This window comes from Apostichopus japonicus, chromosome 17 (assembly GCF_037975245.1).
Source record: "Apostichopus japonicus isolate 1M-3 chromosome 17, ASM3797524v1, whole genome shotgun sequence".
NCBI classification, from domain to species: domain Eukaryota; kingdom Metazoa; phylum Echinodermata; class Holothuroidea; order Aspidochirotida; family Stichopodidae; genus Apostichopus; species Apostichopus japonicus.
The window spans coordinates 17,240,813-17,262,444 of record NC_092577.1 but is presented as its reverse complement, the minus strand read 5'-3'; the positions used below and the strand labels follow the sequence as shown (position 1 = coordinate 17,262,444).

The following is a 21,632-nucleotide window of genomic DNA, read 5'->3' as shown; positions in this document are numbered from 1 at the left end:
GGCGAAATGTAGGCTAGTTGTCTGGTAGGTTATGATCAGTGGATTTAATATATATTATACATGAATGGATTTAATATATATTATGTTAATCTATATTTTACATATATATGTAGACAATTCTAATATATAAAAACAAACGAGTTATTTATTAATATATTCGATTTTCAAATCGCTTTCCTCGTGGCAAGACACTTTCCTTGTGGAAAGACGATGAAGGCCATTTCAATTTGTCATCGTCGTGGCAACATAGTGTTATCAATTATGAAAATAAAAGCCTGCGGCACCCAGTATTCCCCCAGGCGGTCACCCATCCAAGTACTGACTGCGCTCTACGTTGCTTGACTTCGGTGATCGGACGAGAACCGGTATAGTCAACGTGATGTGGCCGTAGACATAAAAACCGGTCAATGAAGGCCATTTCAATTTCTCATCATCGTCGTGTTATCAATTATGAAAATAAAAGCCTACGGCACCCAGTATTCCCAGGCGGTCACCCATCCAAGTACTGACTGCGCTCTACGTTGCTTGACTTCGGTGATCGGACGAGAACCGGTATAGTCAACGTGATGTGGCCGTAGACATAACAAGAGGTCAATGTAGGCCATTTCAATTTCTCATCGTCGTGGCAACATAGTGTTATCAATTATGAAAATAAAAGCCTGCGGCACCCAGTATTCCCCCAGGCGGTCACCCATCCAAGTACTGACTGCGCTCTACGTTGCTTGACTTCGGTGATCGGACGAGAACCGGTATAGTCAACGTGATGTGGCCGTAGACATAACAAGAGGTCAATGTAGGCCATTTCAATTTCTCATCGTCGTGGCAACATAGTGTTATCAATTATGAAAATAAAAGCCTGCGGCACCCAGTATTCCCCCAGGCGGTCACCCATCCAAGTACTGACTGCGCTCTACGTTGCTTGACTTCGGTGATCGGACGAGAACCGGTATAGTCAACGTGATATGGCCGTAGACATTCCAAGAGGTGAAATGTAGGCTACTTGTCTGGTAGGTTATGATCAGTGGATTTAATATATATATTATACATGAATGGATTTAATATATATTATGTTAATCTATATTTGACATATATATCTAGAAAATTCTAATATATAAAAACAAACGAGGTATTTATTAATATATTCGATTTTCAAATCGCTTTCCTCGTGGCAAGACACTTTCCTTGTGGAAAGACAATGAAGGCCATTTCAATTTCTCATCGTCGTGGCAACATAGTGTTATCAATTATGAAAATAAAAGCCTGCGGCACCCAGTATTCCCAGGCGGTCACCCATCCAAGTACTGACTGCGCTCTACGTTGCTTGACTTCGGTGATCGGACGAGAACCGGTATAGTCAACGTGATATGGCCGTAGACATAACAAGAGGTCAATGTAGGCCATTTCAATTTCTCATCGTCGTGGCAACATAGTGTTATCAATTATAAAAAATAAAAGCCTACGGCACCCAGTATTCCCAGGCGGTCACCCATCCAAGTACTGACTGCGCTCTACGTTGCTTGACTTCGGTGATCGGACGAGAACCGGTATAGTCATCGTGATGTGGCCGTAGACATTCCAAGAGGCGAAATGTAGGCTAGTTGTCTGGTAGGTTATGATCAGTGGATTTAATATATATTATACATGAATGGATTTAATATATATTATGTTAATCTATATTTTACATATATATCTAGAAAATTCTAATATATAAAAACAAACGAGGTATTTATTAATATATTCGATTTTCAAATCGCTTTCCTCGTGGCAAGACACTTTCCTTGTGGAAAGACATTGAAGGCCATTTCAATTTGTCATCGTCGTGGCAACATAGTGTTATCAATTATGAAAATAAAAGCCTGCGGCACCCAGTATTCCCAGGCGGTCACCCATCCAAGTACTGACTGCGCTCTACGTTGCTTGACTTCGGTGATCGGACGAGAACCGGTATAGTCAACGTGATATGGCCGTAGACATTCCAAGAGGCGAAATGTAGGCTAGTTGTCTGGTAGGTTATGATCAGTGGATTTAATATATATTATACATGAATGGATTTAATATATATTATGTTAATCTATATTTTACATATATATGTAGACAATTCTAATATATAAAAACAAACGAGTTATTTATTAATATATTCGATTTTCAAATCGCTTTCCTCGTGGCAAGACACTTTCCTTGTGGAAAGACGATGAAGGCCATTTCAATTTGTCATCGTCGTGGCAACATAGTGTTATCAATTATGAAAATAAAAGCCTGCGGCACCCCAGTATTCCCCCAGGCGGTCACCCATCCAAGTACTGACTGCGCTCTACGTTGCTTGACTTCGGTGATCGGACGAGAACCGGTATAGTCAACGTGATGTGGCCGTAGACATAAAAACCGGTCAATGTAGGCCATTTCAATTTCTCATCATCGTCGTGTTATCAATTATGAAAATAAAAGCCTACGGCACCCAGTATTCCCAGGCGGTCACCCATCCAAGTACTGACTGCGCTCTACGTTGCTTGACTTCGGTGATCGGACGAGAACCGGTATAGTCAACGTGATGTGGCCGTAGACATAACAAGAGGTCAATGTAGGCCATTTCAATTTCTCATCGTCGTGGCAACATAGTGTTATCAATTATGAAAATAAAAGCCTGCGGCACCCAGTATTCCCCCAGGCGGTCACCCATCCAAGTACTGACTGCGCTCTACGTTGCTTGACTTCGGTGATCGGACGAGAACCGGTATAGTCAACGTGATATGGCCGTAGACATTCCAAGAGGTGAAATGTAGGCTACTTGTCTGGTAGGTTATGATCAGTGGATTTAATATATATATTATACATGAATGGATTTAATATATATTATGTTAATCTATATTTGACATATATATCTAGAAAATTCTAATATATAAAAACAAACGAGGTATTTATTAATATATTCGATTTTCAAATCGCTTTCCTCGTGGCAAGACACTTTCCTTGTGGAAAGACAATGAAGGCCATTTCAATTTCTCATCGTCGTGGCAACATAGTGTTATCAATTATGAAAATAAAAGCCTGCGGCACCCAGTATTCCCCCAGGCGGTCACCCATCCAAGTACTGACTGCGCTCTACGTTGCTTGACTTCGGTGATCGGACGAGAACCGGTATAGTCATCGTGATGTGGCCGTAGACATTCCAAGAGGCGAAATGTAGGCTAGTTGTCTGGTAGGTTATGATCAGTGGATTTAATATATATTATACATGAATGGATTTAATATATATTATGTTAATCTATATTTTACATATATATCTAGAAAATTCTAATATATAAAAACAAACGAGGTATTTATTAATATATTCGATTTTCAAATCGCTTTCCTCGTGGCAAGACACTTTCCTTGTGGAAAGACATTGAAGGCCATTTCAATTTGTCATCGTCGTGGCAACATAGTGTTATCAATTATGAAAATAAAAGCCTGCGGCACCCAGTATTCCCAGGCGGTCACCCATCCAAGTACTGACTGCGCTCTACGTTGCTTGACTTCGGTGATCGGACGAGAACCGGTATAGTCAACGTGATATGGCCGTAGACATTCCAAGAGGCGAAATGTAGGCTAGTTGTCTGGTAGGTTATGATCAGTGGATTTAATATATATTATACATGAATGGATTTAATATATATTATGTTAATCTATATTTTACATATATATGTAGACAATTCTAATATATAAAAACAAACGAGTTATTTATTAATATATTCGATTTTCAAATCGCTTTCCTCGTGGCAAGACACTTTCCTTGTGGAAAGACGATGAAGGCCATTTCAATTTGTCATCGTCGTGGCAACATAGTGTTATCAATTATGAAAATAAAAGCCTGCGGCACCCAGTATTCCCCCAGGCGGTCACCCATCCAAGTACTGACTGCGCTCTACGTTGCTTGACTTCGGTGATCGGACGAGAACCGGTATAGTCAACGTGATATGGCCGTAGACATAACAAGAGGTCAATGTAGGCCATTTCAATTTCTCATCGTCGTGGCAACATAGTGTTATCAATTATAAAAAATAAAAGCCTACGGCACCCAGTATTCCCAGGCGGTCACCCATCAAGTACTGACTGCGCTCTACGTTGCTTGACTTCGGTGATCGGACGAGAACCGGTATAGTCAACGTGATGTGGCCGTAGACATTCCAAGAGGCGAAATGTAGGCTAGTTGTCTGGTAGGTTATGATCAGTGGATTTAATATATATTATACATGAATGGATTTAATATATATTATGTTAATCTATATTTTACATATATATCTAGAAAATTCTAATATATAAAAACAAACGAGGTATTTATTAATATATTCGATTTTCAAATCGCTTTCCTCGTGGCAAGACACTTTCCTTGTGGAAAGACATTGAAGGCCATTTCAATTTGTCATCGTCGTGGCAACATAGTGTTATCAATTATGAAAATAAAAGCCTGCGGCACCCAGTATTCCCCCAGGCGGTCACCCATCCAAGTACTGACTGCGCTCTACGTTGCTTGACTTCGGTGATCGGACGAGAACCGGTATAGTCAACGTGATGTGGCCGTAGACATTCCAAGAGGCGAAATGTAGGCTAGTTGTCTGGTAGGTTATGATCAGTGGATTTAATATATATTATACATGAATGGATTTAATATATATTATGTTAATCTATATTTGACATATATATCTAGAAAATTCTAATATATAAAAACAAACGAGGTATTTATTAATATATTCGATTTTCAAATCGCTTTCCTCGTGGCAAGACACTTTCCTTGTGGAAAGACATTGAAGGCCATTTCAATTTGTCATCGTCGTGGCAACATAGTGTTATCAATTATGAAAATAAAAGCCTGCGGCACCCAGTATTCCCCCAGGCGGTCACCCATCCAAGTACTGACTGCGCTCTACGTTGCTTGACTTCGGTGATCGGACGAGAACCGGTATAGTCATCGTGATGTGGCCGTAGACATTCCAAGAGGCGAAATGTAGGCTAGTTGTCTGGTAGGTTATGATCAGTGGATTTAATATATATTATACATGAATGGATTTAATATATATTATGTTAATCTATATTTTACATATATATCTAGAAAATTCTAATATATAAAAACAAACGAGGTATTTATTAATATATTCGATTTTCAAATCGCTTTCCTCGTGGCAAGACACTTTCCTTGTGGAAAGACATTGAAGGCCATTTCAATTTGTCATCGTCGTGGCAACATAGTGTTATCAATTATGAAAATAAAAGCCTGCGGCACCCAGTATTCCCAGGCGGTCACCCATCCAAGTACTGACTGCGCTCTACGTTGCTTGACTTCGGTGATCGGACGAGAACCGGTATAGTCAACGTGATATGGCCGTAGACATTCCAAGAGGCGAAATGTAGGCTAGTTGTCTGGTAGGTTATGATCAGTGGATTTAATATATATTATACATGAATGGATTTAATATATATTATGTTAATCTATATTTTACATATATATGTAGACAATTCTAATATATAAAAACAAACGAGTTATTTATTAATATATTCGATTTTCAAATCGCTTTCCTCGTGGCAAGACACTTTCCTTGTGGAAAGACGATGAAGGCCATTTCAATTTGTCATCGTCGTGGCAACATAGTGTTATCAATTATGAAAATAAAAGCCTGCGGCACCCAGTATTCCCCCAGGCGGTCACCCATCCAAGTACTGACTGCGCTCTACGTTGCTTGACTTCGGTGATCGGACGAGAACCGGTATAGTCAACGTGATGTGGCCGTAGACATAAAAACCGGTCAATGAAGGCCATTTCAATTTCTCATCATCGTCGTGTTATCAATTATGAAAATAAAAGCCTACGGCACCCAGTATTCCCAGGCGGTCACCCATCCAAGTACTGACTGCGCTCTACGTTGCTTGACTTCGGTGATCGGACGAGAACCGGTATAGTCAACGTGATGTGGCCGTAGACATAACAAGAGGTCAATGTAGGCCATTTCAATTTCTCATCGTCGTGGCAACATAGTGTTATCAATTATGAAAATAAAAGCCTGCGGCACCCAGTATTCCCCCAGGCGGTCACCCATCCAAGTACTGACTGCGCTCTACGTTGCTTGACTTCGGTGATCGGACGAGAACCGGTATAGTCAACGTGATATGGCCGTAGACATTCCAAGAGGTGAAATGTAGGCTACTTGTCTGGTAGGTTATGATCAGTGGATTTAATATATATATTATACATGAATGGATTTAATATATATTATGTTAATCTATATTTGACATATATATCTAGAAAATTCTAATATATAAAAACAAACGAGGTATTTATTAATATATTCGATTTTCAAATCGCTTTCCTCGTGGCAAGACACTTTCCTTGTGGAAAGACAATGAAGGCCATTTCAATTTCTCATCGTCGTGGCAACATAGTGTTATCAATTATGAAAATAAAAGCCTGCGGCACCCAGTATTCCCAGGCGGTCACCCATCCAAGTACTGACTGCGCTCTACGTTGCTTGACTTCGGTGATCGGACGAGAACCGGTATAGTCAACGTGATATGGCCGTAGACATTCCAAGAGGCGAAATGTAGGCTAGTTGTCTGGTAGGTTATGATCAGTGGATTTAATATATATTATACATGAATGGATTTAATATATATTATGTTAATCTATATTTTACATATATATGTAGACAATTCTAATATATAAAAACAAACGAGTTATTTATTAATATATTCGATTTTCAAATCGCTTTCCTCGTGGCAAGACACTTTCCTTGTGGAAAGACGATGAAGGCCATTTCAATTTGTCATCGTCGTGGCAACATAGTGTTATCAATTATGAAAATAAAAGCCTGCGGCACCCAGTATTCCCCCAGGCGGTCACCCATCCAAGTACTGACTGCGCTCTACGTTGCTTGACTTCGGTGATCGGACGAGAACCGGTATAGTCAACGTGATGTGGCCGTAGACATAAAAACCGGTCAATGAAGGCCATTTCAATTTCTCATCATCGTCGTGTTATCAATTATGAAAATAAAAGCCTACGGCACCCAGTATTCCCAGGCGGTCACCCATCCAAGTACTGACTGCGCTCTACGTTGCTTGACTTCGGTGATCGGACGAGAACCGGTATAGTCAACGTGATGTGGCCGTAGACATAACAAGAGGTCAATGTAGGCCATTTCAATTTCTCATCGTCGTGGCAACATAGTGTTATCAATTATGAAAATAAAAGCCTGCGGCACCCAGTATTCCCCCAGGCGGTCACCCATCCAAGTACTGACTGCGCTCTACGTTGCTTGACTTCGGTGATCGGACGAGAACCGGTATAGTCAACGTGATATGGCCGTAGACATTCCAAGAGGTGAAATGTAGGCTACTTGTCTGGTAGGTTATGATCAGTGGATTTAATATATATATTATACATGAATGGATTTAATATATATTATGTTAATCTATATTTGACATATATATCTAGAAAATTCTAATATATAAAAACAAACGAGGTATTTATTAATATATTCGATTTTCAAATCGCTTTCCTCGTGGCAAGACACTTTCCTTGTGGAAAGACAATGAAGGCCATTTCAATTTCTCATCGTCGTGGCAACATAGTGTTATCAATTATGAAAATAAAAGCCTGCGGCACCCAGTATTCCCCCAGGCGGTCACCCATCCAAGTACTGACTGCGCTCTACGTTGCTTGACTTCGGTGATCGGACGAGAACCGGTATAGTCATCGTGATGTGGCCGTAGACATTCCAAGAGGCGAAATGTAGGCTAGTTGTCTGGTAGGTTATGATCAGTGGATTTAATATATATTATACATGAATGGATTTAATATATATTATGTTAATCTATATTTTACATATATATCTAGAAAATTCTAATATATAAAAACAAACGAGGTATTTATTAATATATTCGATTTTCAAATCGCTTTCCTCGTGGCAAGACACTTTCCTTGTGGAAAGACATTGAAGGCCATTTCAATTTGTCATCGTCGTGGCAACATAGTGTTATCAATTATGAAAATAAAAGCCTGCGGCACCCAGTATTCCCAGGCGGTCACCCATCCAAGTACTGACTGCGCTCTACGTTGCTTGACTTCGGTGATCGGACGAGAACCGGTATAGTCAACGTGATATGGCCGTAGACATTCCAAGAGGCGAAATGTAGGCTAGTTGTCTGGTAGGTTATGATCAGTGGATTTAATATATATTATACATGAATGGATTTAATATATATTATGTTAATCTATATTTTACATATATATGTAGACAATTCTAATATATAAAAACAAACGAGTTATTTATTAATATATTCGATTTTCAAATCGCTTTCCTCGTGGCAAGACACTTTCCTTGTGGAAAGACGATGAAGGCCATTTCAATTTGTCATCGTCGTGGCAACATAGTGTTATCAATTATGAAAATAAAAGCCTGCGGCACCCAGTATTCCCCCAGGCGGTCACCCATCCAAGTACTGACTGCGCTCTACGTTGCTTGACTTCGGTGATCGGACGAGAACCGGTATAGTCAACGTGATGTGGCCGTAGACATAAAAACCGGTCAATGAAGGCCATTTCAATTTCTCATCATCGTCGTGTTATCAATTATGAAAATAAAAGCCTACGGCACCCAGTATTCCCAGGCGGTCACCCATCCAAGTACTGACTGCGCTCTACGTTGCTTGACTTCGGTGATCGGACGAGAACCGGTATAGTCAACGTGATGTGGCCGTAGACATAACAAGAGGTCAATGTAGGCCATTTCAATTTCTCATCGTCGTGGCAACATAGTGTTATCAATTATGAAAATAAAAGCCTGCGGCACCCAGTATTCCCCCAGGCGGTCACCCATCCAAGTACTGACTGCGCTCTACGTTGCTTGACTTCGGTGATCGGACGAGAACCGGTATAGTCAACGTGATATGGCCGTAGACATTCCAAGAGGTGAAATGTAGGCTACTTGTCTGGTAGGTTATGATCAGTGGATTTAATATATATATTATACATGAATGGATTTAATATATATTATGTTAATCTATATTTGACATATATATCTAGAAAATTCTAATATATAAAAACAAACGAGGTATTTATTAATATATTCGATTTTCAAATCGCTTTCCTCGTGGCAAGACACTTTCCTTGTGGAAAGACAATGAAGGCCATTTCAATTTCTCATCGTCGTGGCAACATAGTGTTATCAATTATGAAAATAAAAGCCTGCGGCACCCAGTATTCCCAGGCGGTCACCCATCCAAGTACTGACTGCGCTCTACGTTGCTTGACTTCGGTGATCGGACGAGAACCGGTATAGTCAACGTGATATGGCCGTAGACATAACAAGAGGTCAATGTAGGCCATTTCAATTTCTCATCGTCGTGGCAACATAGTGTTATCAATTATAAAAAATAAAAGCCTACGGCACCCAGTATTCCCAGGCGGTCACCCATCCAAGTACTGACTGCGCTCTACGTTGCTTGACTTCGGTGATCGGACGAGAACCGGTATAGTCAACGTGATGTGGCCGTAGACATTCCAAGAGGCGAAATGTAGGCTAGTTGTCTGGTAGGTTATGATCAGTGGATTTAATATATATTATACATGAATGGATTTAATATATATTATGTTAATCTATATTTTACATATATATCTAGAAAATTCTAATATATAAAAACAAACGAGGTATTTATTAATATATTCGATTTTCAAATCGCTTTCCTCGTGGCAAGACACTTTCCTTGTGGAAAGACATTGAAGGCCATTTCAATTTGTCATCGTCGTGGCAACATAGTGTTATCAATTATGAAAATAAAAGCCTGCGGCACCCAGTATTCCCCCAGGCGGTCACCCATCCAAGTACTGACTGCGCTCTACGTTGCTTGACTTCGGTGATCGGACGAGAACCGGTATAGTCATCGTGATGTGGCCGTAGACATTCCAAGAGGCGAAATGTAGGCTAGTTGTCTGGTAGGTTATGATCAGTGGATTTAATATATATTATACATGAATGGATTTAATATATATTATGTTAATCTATATTTTACATATATATCTAGAAAATTCTAATATATAAAAACAAACGAGGTATTTATTAATATATTCGATTTTCAAATCGCTTTCCTCGTGGCAAGACACTTTCCTTGTGGAAAGACATTGAAGGCCATTTCAATTTGTCATCGTCGTGGCAACATAGTGTTATCAATTATGAAAATAAAAGCCTGCGGCACCCAGTATTCCCAGGCGGTCACCCATCCAAGTACTGACTGCGCTCTACGTTGCTTGACTTCGGTGATCGGACGAGAACCGGTATAGTCAACGTGATATGGCCGTAGACATTCCAAGAGGCGAAATGTAGGCTAGTTGTCTGGTAGGTTATGATCAGTGGATTTAATATATATTATACATGAATGGATTTAATATATATTATGTTAATCTATATTTTACATATATATGTAGACAATTCTAATATATAAAAACAAACGAGTTATTTATTAATATATTCGATTTTCAAATCGCTTTCCTCGTGGCAAGACACTTTCCTTGTGGAAAGACGATGAAGGCCATTTCAATTTGTCATCGTCGTGGCAACATAGTGTTATCAATTATGAAAATAAAAGCCTGCGGCACCCAGTATTCCCCCAGGCGGTCACCCATCCAAGTACTGACTGCGCTCTACGTTGCTTGACTTCGGTGATCGGACGAGAACCGGTATAGTCAACGTGATGTGGCCGTAGACATAAAAACCGGTCAATGTAGGCCATTTCAATTTCTCATCATCGTCGTGTTATCAATTATGAAAATAAAAGCCTACGGCACCCAGTATTCCCAGGCGGTCACCCATCCAAGTACTGACTGCGCTCTACGTTGCTTGACTTCGGTGATCGGACGAGAACCGGTATAGTCAACGTGATGTGGCCGTAGACATAACAAGAGGTCAATGTAGGCCATTTCAATTTCTCATCGTCGTGGCAACATAGTGTTATCAATTATGAAAATAAAAGCCTGCGGCACCCAGTATTCCCCCAGGCGGTCACCCATCCAAGTACTGACTGCGCTCTACGTTGCTTGACTTCGGTGATCGGACGAGAACCGGTATAGTCAACGTGATATGGCCGTAGACATTCCAAGAGGTGAAATGTAGGCTACTTGTCTGGTAGGTTATGATCAGTGGATTTAATATATATATTATACATGAATGGATTTAATATATATTATGTTAATCTATATTTGACATATATATCTAGAAAATTCTAATATATAAAAACAAACGAGGTATTTATTAATATATTCGATTTTCAAATCGCTTTCCTCGTGGCAAGACACTTTCCTTGTGGAAAGACAATGAAGGCCATTTCAATTTCTCATCGTCGTGGCAACATAGTGTTATCAATTATGAAAATAAAAGCCTGCGGCACCCAGTATTCCCCCAGGCGGTCACCCATCCAAGTACTGACTGCGCTCTACGTTGCTTGACTTCGGTGATCGGACGAGAACCGGTATAGTCATCGTGATGTGGCCGTAGACATTCCAAGAGGCGAAATGTAGGCTAGTTGTCTGGTAGGTTATGATCAGTGGATTTAATATATATTATACATGAATGGATTTAATATATATTATGTTAATCTATATTTTACATATATATCTAGAAAATTCTAATATATAAAAACAAACGAGGTATTTATTAATATATTCGATTTTCAAATCGCTTTCCTCGTGGCAAGACACTTTCCTTGTGGAAAGACATTGAAGGCCATTTCAATTTGTCATCGTCGTGGCAACATAGTGTTATCAATTATGAAAATAAAAGCCTGCGGCACCCAGTATTCCCAGGCGGTCACCCATCCAAGTACTGACTGCGCTCTACGTTGCTTGACTTCGGTGATCGGACGAGAACCGGTATAGTCAACGTGATATGGCCGTAGACATTCCAAGAGGCGAAATGTAGGCTAGTTGTCTGGTAGGTTATGATCAGTGGATTTAATATATATTATACATGAATGGATTTAATATATATTATGTTAATCTATATTTTACATATATATGTAGACAATTCTAATATATAAAAACAAACGAGTTATTTATTAATATATTCGATTTTCAAATCGCTTTCCTCGTGGCAAGACACTTTCCTTGTGGAAAGACGATGAAGGCCATTTCAATTTGTCATCGTCGTGGCAACATAGTGTTATCAATTATGAAAATAAAAGCCTGCGGCACCCAGTATTCCCCCAGGCGGTCACCCATCCAAGTACTGACTGCGCTCTACGTTGCTTGACTTCGGTGATCGGACGAGAACCGGTATAGTCAACGTGATGTGGCCGTAGACATAAAAACCGGTCAATGAAGGCCATTTCAATTTCTCATCATCGTCGTGTTATCAATTATGAAAATAAAAGCCTACGGCACCCAGTATTCCCAGGCGGTCACCCATCCAAGTACTGACTGCGCTCTACGTTGCTTGACTTCGGTGATCGGACGAGAACCGGTATAGTCAACGTGATGTGGCCGTAGACATAACAAGAGGTCAATGTAGGCCATTTCAATTTGTCATCGTCGTGGCAACATAGTGTTATCAATTATGAAAATAAAAGCCTGCGGCACCCAGTATTCCCCCAGGCGGTCACCCATCCAAGTACTGACTGCGCTCTACGTTGCTTGACTTCGGTGATCGGACGAGAACCGGTATAGTCAACGTGATATGGCCGTAGACATTCCAAGAGGTGAAATGTAGGCTACTTGTCTGGTAGGTTATGATCAGTGGATTTAATATATATATTATACATGAATGGATTTAATATATATTATGTTAATCTATATTTGACATATATATCTAGAAAATTCTAATATATAAAAACAAACGAGGTATTTATTAATATATTCGATTTTCAAATCGCTTTCCTCGTGGCAAGACACTTTCCTTGTGGAAAGACAATGAAGGCCATTTCAATTTCTCATCGTCGTGGCAACATAGTGTTATCAATTATGAAAATAAAAGCCTGCGGCACCCAGTATTCCCCCAGGCGGTCACCCATCCAAGTACTGACTGCGCTCTACGTTGCTTGACTTCGGTGATCGGACGAGAACCGGTATAGTCATCGTGATGTGGCCGTAGACATTCCAAGAGGCGAAATGTAGGCTAGTTGTCTGGTAGGTTATGATCAGTGGATTTAATATATATTATACATGAATGGATTTAATATATATTATGTTAATCTATATTTTACATATATATCTAGAAAATTCTAATATATAAAAACAAACGAGGTATTTATTAATATATTCGATTTTCAAATCGCTTTCCTCGTGGCAAGACACTTTCCTTGTGGAAAGACATTGAAGGCCATTTCAATTTGTCATCGTCGTGGCAACATAGTGTTATCAATTATGAAAATAAAAGCCTGCGGCACCCAGTATTCCCCCAGGCGGTCACCCATCCAAGTACTGACTGCGCTCTACGTTGCTTGACTTCGGTGATCGGACGAGAACCGGTATAGTCATCGTGATGTGGCCGTAGACATTCCAAGAGGCGAAATGTAGGCTAGTTGTCTGGTAGGTTATGATCAGTGGATTTAATATATATTATACATGAATGGATTTAATATATATTATGTTAATCTATATTTTACATATATATCTAGAAAATTCTAATATATAAAAACAAACGAGGTATTTATTAATATATTCGATTTTCAAATCGCTTTCCTCGTGGCAAGACACTTTCCTTGTGGAAAGACATTGAAGGCCATTTCAATTTCTCATCGTCGTGGCAACATAGTGTTATCAATTATGAAAATAAAAGCCTGCGGCACCCAGTATTCCCAGGCGGTCACCCATCCAAGTACTGACTGCGCTCTACGTTGCTTGACTTCGGTGATCGGACGAGAACCGGTATAGTCAACGTGATATGGCCGTAGACATTCCAAGAGGCGAAATGTAGGCTAGTTGTCTGGTAGGTTATGATCAGTGGATTTAATATATATTATACATGAATGGATTTAATATATATTATGTTAATCTATATTTTACATATATATGTAGACAATTCTAATATATAAAAACAAACGAGTTATTTATTAATATATTCGATTTTCAAATCGCTTTCCTCGTGGCAAGACACTTTCCTTGTGGAAAGACGATGAAGGCCATTTCAATTTGTCATCGTCGTGGCAACATAGTGTTATCAATTATGAAAATAAAAGCCTGCGGCACCCAGTATTCCCCCAGGCGGTCACCCATCCAAGTACTGACTGCGCTCTACGTTGCTTGACTTCGGTGATCGGACGAGAACCGGTATAGTCAACGTGATGTGGCCGTAGACATAAAAACCGGTCAATGTAGGCCATTTCAATTTCTCATCATCGTCGTGTTATCAATTATGAAAATAAAAGCCTACGGCACCCAGTATTCCCAGGCGGTCACCCATCCAAGTACTGACTGCGCTCTACGTTGCTTGACTTCGGTGATCGGACGAGAACCGGTATAGTCAACGTGATGTGGCCGTAGACATAACAAGAGGTCAATGTAGGCCATTTCAATTTCTCATCGTCGTGGCAACATAGTGTTATCAATTATGAAAATAAAAGCCTGCGGCACCCAGTATTCCCCCAGGCGGTCACCCATCCAAGTACTGACTGCGCTCTACGTTGCTTGACTTCGGTGATCGGACGAGAACCGGTATAGTCAACGTGATATGGCCGTAGACATTCCAAGAGGTGAAATGTAGGCTACTTGTCTGGTAGGTTATGATCAGTGGATTTAATATATATATTATACATGAATGGATTTAATATATATTATGTTAATCTATATTTGACATATATATCTAGAAAATTCTAATATATAAAAACAAACGAGGTATTTATTAATATATTCGATTTTCAAATCGCTTTCCTCGTGGCAAGACACTTTCCTTGTGGAAAGACAATGAAGGCCATTTCAATTTCTCATCGTCGTGGCAACATAGTGTTATCAATTATGAAAATAAAAGCCTGCGGCACCCAGTATTCCCCCAGGCGGTCACCCATCCAAGTACTGACTGCGCTCTACGTTGCTTGACTTCGGTGATCGGACGAGAACCGGTATAGTCATCGTGATGTGGCCGTAGACATTCCAAGAGGCGAAATGTAGGCTAGTTGTCTGGTAGGTTATGATCAGTGGATTTAATATATATTATACATGAATGGATTTAATATATATTATGTTAATCTATATTTTACATATATATCTAGAAAATTCTAATATATAAAAACAAACGAGGTATTTATTAATATATTCGATTTTCAAATCGCTTTCCTCGTGGCAAGACACTTTCCTTGTGGAAAGACATTGAAGGCCATTTCAATTTGTCATCGTCGTGGCAACATAGTGTTATCAATTATGAAAATAAAAGCCTGCGGCACCCAGTATTCCCAGGCGGTCACCCATCCAAGTACTGACTGCGCTCTACGTTGCTTGACTTCGGTGATCGGACGAGAACCGGTATAGTCAACGTGATATGGCCGTAGACATTCCAAGAGGCGAAATGTAGGCTAGTTGTCTGGTAGGTTATGATCAGTGGATTTAATATATATTATACATGAATGGATTTAATATATATTATGTTAATCTATATTTTACATATATATGTAGACAATTCTAATATATAAAAACAAACGAGTTATTTATTAATATATTCGATTTTCAAATCGCTTTCCTCGTGGCAAGACACTTTCCTTGTGGAAAGACGATGAAGGCCATTTCAATTTGTCATCGTCGTGGCAACATAGTGTTATCAATTATGAAAATAAAAGCCTGCGGCACCCAGTATTCCCCCAGGCGGTCACCCATCCAAGTACTGACTGCGCTCTACGTTGCTTGACTTCGGTGATCGGACGAGAACCGGTATAGTCAACGTGATGTGGCCGTAGACATAAAAACCGGTCAATGAAGGCCATTTCAATTTCTCATCATCGTCGTGTTATCAATTATGAAAATAAAAGCCTACGGCACCCAGTATTCCCAGGCGGTCACCCATCCAAGTACTGACTGCGCTCTACGTTGCTTGACTTCGGTGATCGGACGAGAACCGGTATAGTCAACGTGATGTGGCCGTAGACATAACAAGAGGTCAATGTAGGCCATTTCAATTTGTCATCGTCGTGGCAACATAGTGTTATCAATTATGAAAATAAAAGCCTGCGGCACCCAGTATTCCCCCAGGCGGTCACCCATCCAAGTACTGACTGCGCTCTACGTTGCTTGACTTCGGTGATCGGACGAGAACCGGTATAGTCAACGTGATATGGCCGTAGACATTCCAAGAGGTGAAATGTAGGCTACTTGTCTGGTAGGTTATGATCAGTGGATTTAATATATATATTATACATGAATGGATTTAATATATATTATGTTAATCTATATTTGACATATATATCTAGAAAATTCTAATATATAAAAACAAACGAGGTATTTATTAATATATTCGATTTTCAAATCGCTTTCCTCGTGGCAAGACACTTTCCTTGTGGAAAGACAATGAAGGCCATTTCAATTTCTCATCGTCGTGGCAACATAGTGTTATCAATTATGAAAATAAAAGCCTGCGGCACCCAGTATTCCCCCAGGCGGTCACCCATCCAAGTACTGACTGCGCTCTACGTTGCTTGACTTCGGTGATCGGACGAGAACCGGTATAGTCATCGTGATGTGGCCGTAGACATTCCAAGAGGCGAAATGTAGGCTAGTTGTCTGGTAGGTTATGATCAGTGGATTTAATATATATTATACATGAATGGATTTAATATATATTATGTTAATCTATATTTTACATATATATCTAGAAAATTCTAATATATAAAAACAAACGAGGTATTTATTAATATATTCGATTTTCAAATCGCTTTCCTCGTGGCAAGACACTTTCCTTGTGGAAAGACATTGAAGGCCATTTCAATTTGTCATCGTCGTGGCAACATAGTGTTATCAATTATGAAAATAAAAGCCTGCGGCACCCAGTATTCCCCCAGGCGGTCACCCATCCAAGTACTGACTGCGCTCTACGTTGCTTGACTTCGGTGATCGGACGAGAACCGGTATAGTCATCGTGATGTGGCCGTAGACATTCCAAGAGGCGAAATGTAGGCTAGTTGTCTGGTAGGTTATGATCAGTGGATTTAATATATATTATACATGAATGGATTTAATATATATTATGTTAATCTATATTTTACATATATATCTAGAAAATTCTAATATATAAAAACAAACGAGGTATTTATTAATATATTCGATTTTCAAATCGCTTTCCTCGTGGCAAGACACTTTCCTTGTGGAAAGACATTGAAGGCCATTTCAATTTCTCATCGTCGTGGCAACATAGTGTTATCAATTATGAAAATAAAAGCCTGCGGCACCCAGTATTCCCAGGCGGTCACCCATCCAAGTACTGACTGCGCTCTACGTTGCTTGACTTCGGTGATCGGACGAGAACCGGTATAGTCAACGTGATATGGCCGTAGACATTCCAAGAGGCGAAATGTAGGCTAGTTGTCTGGTAGGTTATGATCAGTGGATTTAATATATATTATACATGAATGGATTTAATATATATTATGTTAATCTATATTTTACATATATATGTAGACAATTCTAATATATAAAAACAAACGAGTTATTTATTAATATATTCGATTTTCAAATCGCTTTCCTCGTGGCAAGACACTTTCCTTGTGGAAAGACGATGAAGGCCATTTCAATTTGTCATCGTCGTGGCAACATAGTGTTATCAATTATGAAAATAAAAGCCTGCGGCACCCAGTATTCCCCCAGGCGGTCACCCATCCAAGTACTGACTGCGCTCTACGTTGCTTGACTTCGGTGATCGGACGAGAACCGGTATAGTCAACGTGATGTGGCCGTAGACATAAAAACCGGTCAATGTAGGCCATTTCAATTTCTCATCATCGTCGTGTTATCAATTATGAAAATAAAAGCCTACGGCACCCAGTATTCCCAGGCGGTCACCCATCCAAGTACTGACTGCGCTCTACGTTGCTTGACTTCGGTGATCGGACGAGAACCGGTATAGTCAACGTGATGTGGCCGTAGACATTCCAAGAGGTGAAATGTAGGCTACTTGTCTGGTAGGTTATGATCAGTGGATTTAATATATATATTATACATGAATGGATTTAATATATATTATGTTAATCTATATTTTACATATATATGTAGAAAATTCTAATATATAAAAACAAACGAGGTATTTATTAATATATTCGATTTTCAAATCGCTTTCCTCGTGGCAAGACACTTTCCTTGTGGAAAGACAATGAAGGCCATTTCAATTTCTCATCGTCGTGGCAACATAGTGTTATCAATTATAAAAAATAAAAGCCTACGGCACCCAGTATTCCCAGGCGGTCACCCATCCAAGTACTGACTGCGCTCTACGTTGCTTGACTTCGGTGATCGGACGAGAACCGGTATAGTCAACGTGATGTGGACGTAGACATAACAAGAGGTCAATGTAGGCCATTTCAATTTCTCATCGTCGTGGCAACATAGTGTTATCAATTATGAAAATAAAAGCCTATGTTACTCTATATTTCAGATATATATGTATAATACTATAATATATAAAAACAATCGAGCTATTTATTAATATATTCGATTTTAAAATCGCTTTCCTTGTGGCAAGACAGTGTTCTAGTTAGGAAAAGAAAGGCCTACGGCACCCAGTATTCCCAGGCGGTCGCCCATCCAAGTACTGACTGCGCTCTACGTTGCTGGAATACGGTGATCGGTCGAGAACCGGAATAGTCAACGTGATATGGCCGTAGACATAAGAATGTAGGCCATTTCAATTTGTCATCGTCGTGTCAACACTGTTATCAATATTGTCTTGCCACAAGGAAAGCGATTTGAAAATCGAATATATTAATAAATAACTTGTTTGTTTTTATATATTAGAATTTTAGACATATATATGTAAAATATAGATTAACATAATATATATTAAATCCATTCATGTATAATATATATATTAAATCCACTGATCATAACCTACCAAACAATTAGCCTACATTTCACCTCTTGGAATGTCTACGGCCACATCACGTTGACTTTACCGGTTCTCGTCCGATCACCGAAGTCAAGCAACGTAGAGCGCAGTCAGTACTTGGATGGGTGACCGCCTGGGAATACTGGGTGCCGTAGGCTTTTATTTTCATAATTGATAACACTATGTTGCCACGACGATGAGAAATTGAAATGGCCTACATTGACCTCTTGTTATGTCTACGGCCATATCACGTTGACTATACCGGTTGTGATTATACCGGTTCTCAGAGCGTACCTGTACCTTGACTGGTTCAGACGTACTTTCAGTTGACCAGTTTGGTCCCCTGAATTCTGCCTTTCTACTTGTTGGTTTACCATTCTTTCCTTCTTCATTTTCTGCGAGAGGACGATTGTATCTTTATTAAACGGACTGGTTTGTTTATATCCGTGTATCAGTTGGGATTTTTCGATAATTTCTCCGCCATTCTTAGGTTGCCACGGCGTCTCGCGACGCGGGGCAAGCCTTAGTATCGGTATGGATTCCGCGAAAACTAGTGGTTCCATATTGAAAACGTACAGTGTTAGAGTAGTTGATAATGCTTATAATCCTATTGATGTGATTAGTGCTGTCACAATGGTTATAGGGAAGGAAAACGTGAGAGGATGTGTAAAGACCAATGGGCAGTGGATTATTACATTGAAATCGTCAGAAGATGCGGATCTTTTACAAGAACCGGGATTGAAAATTGGAAACGACTGTTAGCTGCTTTGGTGTACCATGCTATATCGAAGATGACGAACTGACCGGTAAACTCAAATATCTAGGTTGCTTGATCAAGTCTAAATGGACATGGAAATACTACTCAGCATTCCCGGAAGTGGAAAATGGAATCCGCTTCGTTCGAATTGAACTTCCTCCAAACGCTAAAAGTTTGCCGTACGCAATTAACATTGGAGGCGAGCACATCAGACTAAAACATAACAGACAAACCAAAGTGTGTACAAAATGCGTGATGAACATATCATGAGAGACTGCCAACAATATACCTGCCGGGAATGTGGCACACAAGGACACAGAGAGACATGCAACAATTTTGGATATTTTTTTTTTTATGTGAGGCAGAAAGCACGGCCTCTCATTCTGAACCTATGGAAGGTACACCAGAACCGACACCGACACCAGCACCGTCAGCAACACCGACACCGTCAGAAACAGCGACACCAAGAAACAGAAAATTTTCAGTACCGGCCGATTCTAATGCAATGGACACAGCCACAACTACTAAGGCAACAAAGAGCCCAGCCGAAACCAAAACTATGGAGACTAATGACAAGTCAAGTGTAAAAAAAAAAAGCCAAAACAGATCAGAAGCCAGGAAAAAGAGGCACAAATCGAACTACATGAACAAGCTTTTCTTGAAACAATGGTAAAACCAAAAATGCAGACCATATCACGCAGAATGAATATATCGGCAAATCTCCGGTTAGCAAGGATGTACAAACCCAAGGAAAAGGCGATACAATGACCCCTTTTCTTAGAGCAATGTTCCTCTTAACCACACTGAACTGTAATGGATTACGGAATGCTGAAAAAAGGGACGGAACTCTTGAGCCTTGTAATATCTAAAAGGTATGACATTACAGTTCTAGTTGAAACCTTCTGGGACGAAGAAATCCAAAAAGCTGCTTTAGTCGAATGGGGGTGTCAAAATGTACTCTTCCTTTTGTGCCCACCAGAAAAAAGGAGTAACTGTCTTGTTCAGGAGAAATAGTGATATTGATATTACAAACTACATAACAAATGATAATGGTCGTTTTATTCGAATAGACTTTAGATGACACAAACATATTCTGCAGTCATAGTGATATCAAAACATTATGTAATTTGGTCAGTACCGAACTTAAGAAGTTAAGCAGATGGTTTGCCCTTAATAAATTATCATTGAATGTAAACAAAACAAATTATATGATTTTCTCCAACCATACCACATGTAACAATGTCAATATTACTATAGATGGTTTAGAAATTGACCAAGTTATTACTAACAGACCAGAGCTTTATCATCAGCGATGAACACGAAATTATGAAAGAACAAGTAAAGTTTTATAGAAACCTCTACCAAGCCGAAGAAACCGACGACAAATCGCGGGATCAAATACTTTGTGAACTCAGAAGATTTCTCTCGCCAATGGACGTAGAAGCCTGTGAAGCTCATATTTCATTAGATGAGTTGAAAGCCGCTCTGTTACCAATGAAACCGAACAAAAGTCCAGGACTAGATGGAATAAGTGATGAATTTTACAAAGTGTTTTGGTGGTATTTTATCGATATTTTTATTACACTAATTGAAACATCATTCCATGACAACGAACTCTGTAATTCCATGAAAATAAGTATACTTACCCTCATACCCAAGGAGATCTTCGTAGTTTAAATAATTGGAGAGCAATAAGCCTCTTAAATGTTGATTACAAAATGATTGCCAAAACTCTCGCTAAACGTATGACAAGTATCAGTAAGAATATTATTTCACAAGATTAAACGTGTTGTATTCCAGGGAGAGATATTTCTGAAAACGTGGTTACTATGCAAAATGTA

The 21,632-nt window shown here is 39.5% G+C and overlaps 24 non-coding genes and 36 pseudogenes across 24 annotated transcripts; 1 reads left to right on the top strand and 59 right to left on the bottom strand.

Annotated features, from left to right (window-relative positions):
• Positions 1 to 272: 272 nt before the first annotated feature.
• LOC139957272 (5S ribosomal RNA) lies at positions 273 to 393 on the bottom strand (annotated as a pseudogene).
• A 68-nt stretch (positions 394 to 461) lies between these two features.
• Positions 462 to 580, bottom strand: LOC139955281 (5S ribosomal RNA). The gene has a single exon (XR_011788526.1). It is a non-coding gene; the product is annotated as a 5S ribosomal RNA (ribosomal RNA).
• Positions 581 to 656: 76 nt separating this feature from the next.
• On the bottom strand, positions 657 to 777 carry LOC139957271 (5S ribosomal RNA; annotated as a pseudogene).
• A 76-nt stretch (positions 778 to 853) lies between these two features.
• Positions 854 to 974, bottom strand: LOC139957154 (5S ribosomal RNA; annotated as a pseudogene).
• A 283-nt stretch (positions 975 to 1,257) lies between these two features.
• LOC139955663 (5S ribosomal RNA) lies at positions 1,258 to 1,376 on the bottom strand. The gene has a single exon (XR_011788896.1). It is a non-coding gene; the product is annotated as a 5S ribosomal RNA (ribosomal RNA).
• A 77-nt stretch (positions 1,377 to 1,453) lies between these two features.
• On the bottom strand, positions 1,454 to 1,572 carry LOC139956240 (5S ribosomal RNA; annotated as a pseudogene).
• A 281-nt stretch (positions 1,573 to 1,853) lies between these two features.
• LOC139955662 (5S ribosomal RNA) lies at positions 1,854 to 1,972 on the bottom strand. The gene has a single exon (XR_011788895.1). It is a non-coding gene; the product is annotated as a 5S ribosomal RNA (ribosomal RNA).
• A 281-nt stretch (positions 1,973 to 2,253) lies between these two features.
• Positions 2,254 to 2,375, bottom strand: LOC139957441 (5S ribosomal RNA; annotated as a pseudogene).
• A 68-nt stretch (positions 2,376 to 2,443) lies between these two features.
• On the bottom strand, positions 2,444 to 2,562 carry LOC139955280 (5S ribosomal RNA). The gene has a single exon (XR_011788525.1). It is a non-coding gene; the product is annotated as a 5S ribosomal RNA (ribosomal RNA).
• A 76-nt stretch (positions 2,563 to 2,638) lies between these two features.
• LOC139957152 (5S ribosomal RNA) lies at positions 2,639 to 2,759 on the bottom strand (annotated as a pseudogene).
• Positions 2,760 to 3,042: 283 nt separating this feature from the next.
• Positions 3,043 to 3,163, bottom strand: LOC139957419 (5S ribosomal RNA; annotated as a pseudogene).
• Positions 3,164 to 3,444: 281 nt separating this feature from the next.
• On the bottom strand, positions 3,445 to 3,563 carry LOC139955660 (5S ribosomal RNA). The gene has a single exon (XR_011788893.1). It is a non-coding gene; the product is annotated as a 5S ribosomal RNA (ribosomal RNA).
• A 281-nt stretch (positions 3,564 to 3,844) lies between these two features.
• Positions 3,845 to 3,965, bottom strand: LOC139957151 (5S ribosomal RNA; annotated as a pseudogene).
• Positions 3,966 to 4,042: 77 nt separating this feature from the next.
• Positions 4,043 to 4,160, bottom strand: LOC139956842 (5S ribosomal RNA; annotated as a pseudogene).
• Positions 4,161 to 4,441: 281 nt separating this feature from the next.
• On the bottom strand, positions 4,442 to 4,562 carry LOC139957268 (5S ribosomal RNA; annotated as a pseudogene).
• A 281-nt stretch (positions 4,563 to 4,843) lies between these two features.
• LOC139957418 (5S ribosomal RNA) lies at positions 4,844 to 4,964 on the bottom strand (annotated as a pseudogene).
• Positions 4,965 to 5,245: 281 nt separating this feature from the next.
• LOC139955659 (5S ribosomal RNA) lies at positions 5,246 to 5,364 on the bottom strand. Its single transcript, XR_011788892.1, has one exon. It is a non-coding gene; the product is annotated as a 5S ribosomal RNA (ribosomal RNA).
• Positions 5,365 to 5,645: 281 nt separating this feature from the next.
• LOC139957267 (5S ribosomal RNA) lies at positions 5,646 to 5,766 on the bottom strand (annotated as a pseudogene).
• A 68-nt stretch (positions 5,767 to 5,834) lies between these two features.
• Positions 5,835 to 5,953, bottom strand: LOC139955278 (5S ribosomal RNA). The gene has a single exon (XR_011788523.1). It is a non-coding gene; the product is annotated as a 5S ribosomal RNA (ribosomal RNA).
• Positions 5,954 to 6,029: 76 nt separating this feature from the next.
• LOC139957150 (5S ribosomal RNA) lies at positions 6,030 to 6,150 on the bottom strand (annotated as a pseudogene).
• Positions 6,151 to 6,433: 283 nt separating this feature from the next.
• Positions 6,434 to 6,552, bottom strand: LOC139955658 (5S ribosomal RNA). The gene has a single exon (XR_011788891.1). It is a non-coding gene; the product is annotated as a 5S ribosomal RNA (ribosomal RNA).
• Positions 6,553 to 6,833: 281 nt separating this feature from the next.
• LOC139957266 (5S ribosomal RNA) lies at positions 6,834 to 6,954 on the bottom strand (annotated as a pseudogene).
• Positions 6,955 to 7,022: 68 nt separating this feature from the next.
• Positions 7,023 to 7,141, bottom strand: LOC139955277 (5S ribosomal RNA). Its single transcript, XR_011788522.1, has one exon. It is a non-coding gene; the product is annotated as a 5S ribosomal RNA (ribosomal RNA).
• A 76-nt stretch (positions 7,142 to 7,217) lies between these two features.
• LOC139957149 (5S ribosomal RNA) lies at positions 7,218 to 7,338 on the bottom strand (annotated as a pseudogene).
• A 283-nt stretch (positions 7,339 to 7,621) lies between these two features.
• Positions 7,622 to 7,742, bottom strand: LOC139957417 (5S ribosomal RNA; annotated as a pseudogene).
• Positions 7,743 to 8,023: 281 nt separating this feature from the next.
• On the bottom strand, positions 8,024 to 8,142 carry LOC139955657 (5S ribosomal RNA). Its single transcript, XR_011788890.1, has one exon. It is a non-coding gene; the product is annotated as a 5S ribosomal RNA (ribosomal RNA).
• A 281-nt stretch (positions 8,143 to 8,423) lies between these two features.
• Positions 8,424 to 8,544, bottom strand: LOC139957265 (5S ribosomal RNA; annotated as a pseudogene).
• A 68-nt stretch (positions 8,545 to 8,612) lies between these two features.
• On the bottom strand, positions 8,613 to 8,731 carry LOC139955276 (5S ribosomal RNA). The gene has a single exon (XR_011788521.1). It is a non-coding gene; the product is annotated as a 5S ribosomal RNA (ribosomal RNA).
• A 76-nt stretch (positions 8,732 to 8,807) lies between these two features.
• LOC139957148 (5S ribosomal RNA) lies at positions 8,808 to 8,928 on the bottom strand (annotated as a pseudogene).
• A 283-nt stretch (positions 8,929 to 9,211) lies between these two features.
• On the bottom strand, positions 9,212 to 9,330 carry LOC139955656 (5S ribosomal RNA). The gene has a single exon (XR_011788889.1). It is a non-coding gene; the product is annotated as a 5S ribosomal RNA (ribosomal RNA).
• A 77-nt stretch (positions 9,331 to 9,407) lies between these two features.
• Positions 9,408 to 9,526, bottom strand: LOC139955275 (5S ribosomal RNA). The gene has a single exon (XR_011788520.1). It is a non-coding gene; the product is annotated as a 5S ribosomal RNA (ribosomal RNA).
• Positions 9,527 to 9,807: 281 nt separating this feature from the next.
• Positions 9,808 to 9,928, bottom strand: LOC139957416 (5S ribosomal RNA; annotated as a pseudogene).
• A 281-nt stretch (positions 9,929 to 10,209) lies between these two features.
• On the bottom strand, positions 10,210 to 10,328 carry LOC139955655 (5S ribosomal RNA). Its single transcript, XR_011788888.1, has one exon. It is a non-coding gene; the product is annotated as a 5S ribosomal RNA (ribosomal RNA).
• A 281-nt stretch (positions 10,329 to 10,609) lies between these two features.
• Positions 10,610 to 10,730, bottom strand: LOC139957264 (5S ribosomal RNA; annotated as a pseudogene).
• A 68-nt stretch (positions 10,731 to 10,798) lies between these two features.
• On the bottom strand, positions 10,799 to 10,917 carry LOC139955274 (5S ribosomal RNA). The gene has a single exon (XR_011788519.1). It is a non-coding gene; the product is annotated as a 5S ribosomal RNA (ribosomal RNA).
• Positions 10,918 to 10,993: 76 nt separating this feature from the next.
• LOC139957146 (5S ribosomal RNA) lies at positions 10,994 to 11,114 on the bottom strand (annotated as a pseudogene).
• A 283-nt stretch (positions 11,115 to 11,397) lies between these two features.
• LOC139957414 (5S ribosomal RNA) lies at positions 11,398 to 11,518 on the bottom strand (annotated as a pseudogene).
• Positions 11,519 to 11,799: 281 nt separating this feature from the next.
• LOC139955654 (5S ribosomal RNA) lies at positions 11,800 to 11,918 on the bottom strand. Its single transcript, XR_011788887.1, has one exon. It is a non-coding gene; the product is annotated as a 5S ribosomal RNA (ribosomal RNA).
• Positions 11,919 to 12,199: 281 nt separating this feature from the next.
• Positions 12,200 to 12,320, bottom strand: LOC139957262 (5S ribosomal RNA; annotated as a pseudogene).
• Positions 12,321 to 12,388: 68 nt separating this feature from the next.
• LOC139955273 (5S ribosomal RNA) lies at positions 12,389 to 12,507 on the bottom strand. Its single transcript, XR_011788518.1, has one exon. It is a non-coding gene; the product is annotated as a 5S ribosomal RNA (ribosomal RNA).
• A 76-nt stretch (positions 12,508 to 12,583) lies between these two features.
• LOC139957145 (5S ribosomal RNA) lies at positions 12,584 to 12,704 on the bottom strand (annotated as a pseudogene).
• A 283-nt stretch (positions 12,705 to 12,987) lies between these two features.
• On the bottom strand, positions 12,988 to 13,108 carry LOC139957413 (5S ribosomal RNA; annotated as a pseudogene).
• Positions 13,109 to 13,389: 281 nt separating this feature from the next.
• On the bottom strand, positions 13,390 to 13,510 carry LOC139957412 (5S ribosomal RNA; annotated as a pseudogene).
• A 281-nt stretch (positions 13,511 to 13,791) lies between these two features.
• On the bottom strand, positions 13,792 to 13,910 carry LOC139955653 (5S ribosomal RNA). The gene has a single exon (XR_011788886.1). It is a non-coding gene; the product is annotated as a 5S ribosomal RNA (ribosomal RNA).
• A 281-nt stretch (positions 13,911 to 14,191) lies between these two features.
• On the bottom strand, positions 14,192 to 14,312 carry LOC139957261 (5S ribosomal RNA; annotated as a pseudogene).
• A 68-nt stretch (positions 14,313 to 14,380) lies between these two features.
• On the bottom strand, positions 14,381 to 14,499 carry LOC139955272 (5S ribosomal RNA). Its single transcript, XR_011788517.1, has one exon. It is a non-coding gene; the product is annotated as a 5S ribosomal RNA (ribosomal RNA).
• A 76-nt stretch (positions 14,500 to 14,575) lies between these two features.
• Positions 14,576 to 14,696, bottom strand: LOC139957144 (5S ribosomal RNA; annotated as a pseudogene).
• Positions 14,697 to 14,979: 283 nt separating this feature from the next.
• Positions 14,980 to 15,100, bottom strand: LOC139957411 (5S ribosomal RNA; annotated as a pseudogene).
• Positions 15,101 to 15,381: 281 nt separating this feature from the next.
• Positions 15,382 to 15,500, bottom strand: LOC139955652 (5S ribosomal RNA). The gene has a single exon (XR_011788885.1). It is a non-coding gene; the product is annotated as a 5S ribosomal RNA (ribosomal RNA).
• A 281-nt stretch (positions 15,501 to 15,781) lies between these two features.
• On the bottom strand, positions 15,782 to 15,902 carry LOC139957260 (5S ribosomal RNA; annotated as a pseudogene).
• A 68-nt stretch (positions 15,903 to 15,970) lies between these two features.
• On the bottom strand, positions 15,971 to 16,089 carry LOC139955271 (5S ribosomal RNA). The gene has a single exon (XR_011788516.1). It is a non-coding gene; the product is annotated as a 5S ribosomal RNA (ribosomal RNA).
• Positions 16,090 to 16,165: 76 nt separating this feature from the next.
• Positions 16,166 to 16,286, bottom strand: LOC139957143 (5S ribosomal RNA; annotated as a pseudogene).
• A 283-nt stretch (positions 16,287 to 16,569) lies between these two features.
• On the bottom strand, positions 16,570 to 16,690 carry LOC139957410 (5S ribosomal RNA; annotated as a pseudogene).
• A 281-nt stretch (positions 16,691 to 16,971) lies between these two features.
• Positions 16,972 to 17,092, bottom strand: LOC139957409 (5S ribosomal RNA; annotated as a pseudogene).
• Positions 17,093 to 17,373: 281 nt separating this feature from the next.
• LOC139955651 (5S ribosomal RNA) lies at positions 17,374 to 17,492 on the bottom strand. Its single transcript, XR_011788884.1, has one exon. It is a non-coding gene; the product is annotated as a 5S ribosomal RNA (ribosomal RNA).
• Positions 17,493 to 17,773: 281 nt separating this feature from the next.
• On the bottom strand, positions 17,774 to 17,894 carry LOC139957259 (5S ribosomal RNA; annotated as a pseudogene).
• A 68-nt stretch (positions 17,895 to 17,962) lies between these two features.
• On the bottom strand, positions 17,963 to 18,081 carry LOC139955270 (5S ribosomal RNA). Its single transcript, XR_011788515.1, has one exon. It is a non-coding gene; the product is annotated as a 5S ribosomal RNA (ribosomal RNA).
• A 284-nt stretch (positions 18,082 to 18,365) lies between these two features.
• On the bottom strand, positions 18,366 to 18,484 carry LOC139956741 (5S ribosomal RNA; annotated as a pseudogene).
• A 212-nt stretch (positions 18,485 to 18,696) lies between these two features.
• LOC139957399 (5S ribosomal RNA) lies at positions 18,697 to 18,815 on the bottom strand (annotated as a pseudogene).
• A 258-nt stretch (positions 18,816 to 19,073) lies between these two features.
• LOC139955931 (5S ribosomal RNA) lies at positions 19,074 to 19,192 on the top strand. The gene has a single exon (XR_011789157.1). It is a non-coding gene; the product is annotated as a 5S ribosomal RNA (ribosomal RNA).
• Positions 19,193 to 21,632: the final 2,440 nt, after the last annotated feature.